At 40.5% G+C, this 4,961-nt stretch overlaps 1 non-coding gene across 1 annotated transcript; it reads left to right on the plus strand.

The window, feature by feature from the left end:
• Positions 1-318: 318 nt before the first annotated feature.
• LOC131236190 (small nucleolar RNA R71) lies at positions 319-425 on the plus strand. The gene has a single exon (XR_009166621.1). It is a non-coding gene; the product is annotated as a small nucleolar RNA R71 (small nucleolar RNA).
• The last annotated feature ends 4,536 nt before the right edge of the window (positions 426-4,961 follow it).

Genomic DNA, 4,961 nt, shown 5'->3' on the forward strand with positions numbered 1-4,961 from the left:
GCACTTTCATTAACCTTATCCTTCTTTCCTTCCATGGCCTCAACTTTCCTTATGAGCGTAATCACTTTACACTTGAGATCATCCTCTTCTTTCAAGAGATATAATCCACCTTTCTCCTTTAATTGAGTCGGCTTAAACGTGGTGTTCGACTTTGGGTAATAGTCCCATGATTGTGTTTTTTCAGTAAGACTATCGAGGTAATCCCATACCTCGTCAACATTTTTATTAATGAATTCTCCATTACACATTGTCTTGACCATTTGGCGCATGGAAGATGTCAGTCCATCATAGAAAAAATTTGTAATGCGCCACGTTTCAAAGCCGTGTTGTGGGCATGAACTGACCAAATCTTTGAACCTTTCCCAATATTGGTAAAATGTTTTATCCTCCTTTTGGGTGAAGTTCGTGATTACTTTTCTAAGGGTAATTGTTTTATGATGTGGAAAGAATTTCTTTATAAATTCCCTTTTCATATCATTCCATGTGCCAATGGATCTAGGACGCAGTGAATGTAACCACGTCTTAGCCTTCTCTTTTAAGGAAAAAGGAAAGAGTCTTAGCCTGACTGTGTCCTCAGACACATTTTGAAAATATAAAGTGGCTCTGATCTCATCAAACTCTTTCAAATGTAGATATGGTTCTTTAGATTCAAGCCCATGGAACTTAGGAAGAAGTTGGATAACCCTTGGCTTGATGTCCATATGTCGTGTATTTTCAGGAAAAATCATGCATGAGGGCATACTCATCCCTTCTGGTTGTAAATAATCTCATAAGGTACGTGGCAAGGGTGCTTGATACACCTCATTTTCATCCTGAATGTCCTCCACCCTAGGTTGAGGCAGAAGAGGTTGGTTTCCAGCCATCACTTCAATTAACTCAGGGAATTTCGAGTGGTGTCTAGTCCTGCGATGGATAGCCAACCCCTCAACCAATCCTCCTTCAGTCAAGAGACGTCGAGTGTTGTTACGAGCCCACTTGGGCATGAGATACTCGCAGCCCTCAATCAAATTCAAAACCTAATCCTAAGAAAGGAAAAGAAAATCTAAAAAGAAAGAGAGGTTTGGAAAGAAGTTACCAACTTGGAGTTCGTAAGTTAAAAACCTGCAAAATAAGATAAAATAAGTTAAATTCTTAAAAAAAGAGAAGAAAAATCCTTAAAACAAAGATAGCAGTAAACTGATTTCTAAAAGGGAGTGAAAATTTCTAAAATAAATTAGGAAAGCTCTAATCTAGAAAGTAAATTACTAAAAGAGAATAGAAAAATAGAAAGTAGAGAGAAAGCTTACCGAATTAGAAATTTCTACCTTAAAAGCCTACACAATAGGAAAGTTAGTTTCTAAAAAAAAAAATTCCAAAAATAAATTAGGAAACAAAATTTGATTCTAAAAGAGCCAAAATTAGAAAGTTTCTAAAAATGAATTAAACGAAAGATGAGTTAGTTTCTGAAAATTAGAAAGAATTTCTAAAAAGGGAAAAACTAACCTAGTCTCTAAAAACAAAAAGAGGAAAGTTTCTAAAAATAAACTATTTCCTAAAAATAGGAAAATACTAGAATTAGAAAATTTCTAAAATTTAAACTCTAATTGTAAAAGTAGAAAAAGTAGAGAATTTAGGAAGGAATTACCAATTTAGAAACTTATGTCAGGATCCTATAAAACAGGAAAACAAGTTAGTTCAAAAAAATCTAATACTAAAGTTAGTCAAATTCTAATCTTAAACTAATTCTAAACCTAATTAATTTCAGAGAATCGCAACCGTCAGTCCCCGACAACGGCGCCAAAAACTTGTTCACTCCCCAAGTATAGGGTTGTGATGTAGTAATAAACTCGGTGAGACCGAGGTCGAATCCCAAGGGACTGATACTTGTACGTTACCTGAAACTAGGTAGAAATAGAACTAGCCTAAGATGAAATCTAAATCCAATATAAAGTGATGAATAATGGTGAGAGATTAATCTAAAACTTAAGGAATTCAGAAGAAGGAAACTAGGGATTCAGAGGATCCACTTGTAGAGATCAGGGAGATTTTATGCCTGCATCAAGAATCATGGAAATTAAACTGAACATACTTGATCTAGTTTTCACGAGATGAAAGGTAGATGAATTAGAATGGATTCCATCATCAAACCATGCCCAGGAGACAAAGCAAACAACAGAATTAAACTAATTACCAACCAATCAACAATGCATGAAGGTTAGGAAGGGTACCGTCATCCGTCTTTGCCCATGAGACGATGGTGAACAACAGGGCTTCCTGATGTCATAAACATCAAAAGGAGGAAGAAATACTCAAAGCCATCGCAGATCTATTGTAATTTCAGTCACAACAAACCATTAAAAAAACTGAAATTCCTTTTAATTGAACTAAAATCAATATCAATCAGTCTAAACAAGAGGCACAAGAAAAGGCTCTCCCATCAGACTACAAACTTCACCTCTTAGCCCTAGTTAAGAGGTTCAGCCTAAGATAGACATGATTAGGCTGATTCTTAAAAAAAGAAAAATAAATAAAAATAAAAGAAACCAAACTCTAACTACTCTGTCTCTGTCTACCCCACGTCCAGCCCAGATCTAGCCAAAGGAGGATGCCTCTCTTTTCTCTTTTTCTTTCTTTTATAGGCGAAAAGGACGTCGGCTGGGAGAGAGCGGAAGCTCCTTACGCACGTTGCTGTGTAATGCTCTGTTTCTGCGTAAGCCTGCTTGCGTTTGATCAGAATATGGAAAAAAAGATTTTCTTTTTTTTCCGATCTAACTTCTTGGATAGAGTCAACACTCCCTTCTAGATCTTCTGAATAGTTCAGATCTTGCATCTGATCACATACAAGATCGCACAATGGGCCGTAAAAATTGGATGGCATCAGGACGTTTCCATGCGCACGAACCGGCGCTGGGATGCTCGATGGGCCTGATAATGATGTTTTCAGAAGGATCCATCACGTTCATTGGATTCCTGGCGAAAAAACAGTTGGAAAAGAGTGGTTTTTATTGGGTTTTGGCACAGTCCAATGATGTTTTTCTTCCGTCTGTCTTCTTTTAGTCGGTTTAAAAACTGATCTTCATTACTTCCTGTAGTTCATTCATCTAGGCTTGGATTATAGGAAGCGTGGCCTTCTGATGGACGATCTGGATTGGAGAGATAACTTGTGATGGTGGCCCACAGACGCCCGCAAAACGCGGACAGCTCCAGTTTCCATGAACAAAGCCGCAAGAAACGGAATTTCCGTTTTCGTGGCTGAGGGCAGTGGGGTCCACAAACTCCGTTGAAGGAGAAATCCACTCCGTCTACTCGTTACATCTCGAAAAACCGTTTATGATGGTCAGTTTTGGGAGAACTTCTGGCGTGGCCCACTGAATTGTAAGCCAGCCATCCGTCCTGCGTTTAACGGCTGAAAATGCGCATACGCTCGCATGGGGGAAGAAGGGCACCAAGACGTGGGTTACACCCACCCTCTGGATGCAATGGATGGATCCGATCTTCAAACTAGCTGATGAGTGGGGCCCACAACGCAGAACAGCGTCGAACGGCGTAAACGCTGTTGCATTTTGGCTTTTGGAAGAAGTCGGTCAAGGGTCGAATTGACCGATTCTTCGTTTCTGTGCACGGCCAGTGCACTTGTGCACTATGCACACTCATACTGCAGTGGGGTCCATTATGATGTTTTTGAGAAATCCGATCCGTCTATCCATTTTGTCAGCTCATTTAAACAGTTGAGACCAAAATGGAAAATATCCGAATATCAAGTGGGCCCCACTTAAGGATTTAAGGGGCTGATCTATCCGTTGGGCCACTTCCATAGCGATCCAATGGCTGATTTTTGATTTGTACAGTTAATTTTTTATCCTCAGCCTACATATAGAGTTTTGAACTGAACGGATGGTGGGAACCCTACGATCTTGTATTCTGAACGTCTTTCGGGCTACTTGAGCATCAGTTCTCAATTTTCTTAGATCCCTGGCGTTCAAATCTGTCGATCTTGGTCTCATGGGGTCCGTCCCATGCTTGGTGTCATTAGAGCGTTAAATTCATGCTTTAAGCACCCTTTTTCGGTCCATGCTCGTAAATACACTCTGCATCACAAACACGATTAAATCGGGCCATTAAACAGTATCATGCTTGTAAATCCATGCAATAAATGGGTCTAATATGCAATATTTGACCCACAACACCTATGGATAAGGTCACACAGATCTGGGCCCACCAAAATGTTTATTTTCCACCCAACCTATTGACAAGGTCATACAGACCTTGGGGCCCACCATAATGTTTAATTTCCACCCAACCTGTGGATGAGGTCACACGGACCTGGGCCCACCATAACGTTTATTTTCCACCCAGCCTGTTGGTAAGGTCACACGGACCTGGGTGAGGAGTAAAACAAATTTCACATATGATCCAAAACTTCTGCAATGCCCAAAAGGGTTTCAATGGCAGCCATTTAATCACCACTTTTTCCTATGATGTGGCCCACCCGAGCCATGTATATGGCTGATATTGGGAGGGGGGCCCACTGCCCTAAGGGGCCCACCAATGTACGGCATGGATGCTCAACACACATCATGGTGGGGCCTACAATTGGGACCCACATCCCTGCCTCTTTCGTCCTTGGCGCAGCAAGCAGCAGCGTCCTACACTGCTGACGTTGCAGGCAATAGGCACTGCTACATGTTCTTTTTTTATTATTTTTTTTAATTTCATAATTTTTCATATATAGGGCCCACATCTAAAAAATCTAACCCGGCCATTAGATTCTATGGCCCATGATCGACCAAATGAGACCAATATACGACGTGTTTTTAGCGAATAGAAGAATCAAGGTGGGTCTTAATGGTAATAGCACTATTTCCTAAGGTATGGCCCGCCCGAGGATTGGATTGGGTTCATTTTTCGGCTCAACGCCTAAAATGGTCAGGAGAATTATAAGACCCGTATCCTAGCCCGTACTGTTCCGTCAACTCCCGCGA

Source organism: Magnolia sinica, unplaced genomic scaffold (genome assembly GCF_029962835.1).
Source record: "Magnolia sinica isolate HGM2019 unplaced genomic scaffold, MsV1 ctg268, whole genome shotgun sequence".
NCBI lineage: Eukaryota > Viridiplantae > Streptophyta > Magnoliopsida > Magnoliales > Magnoliaceae > Magnolia > Magnolia sinica.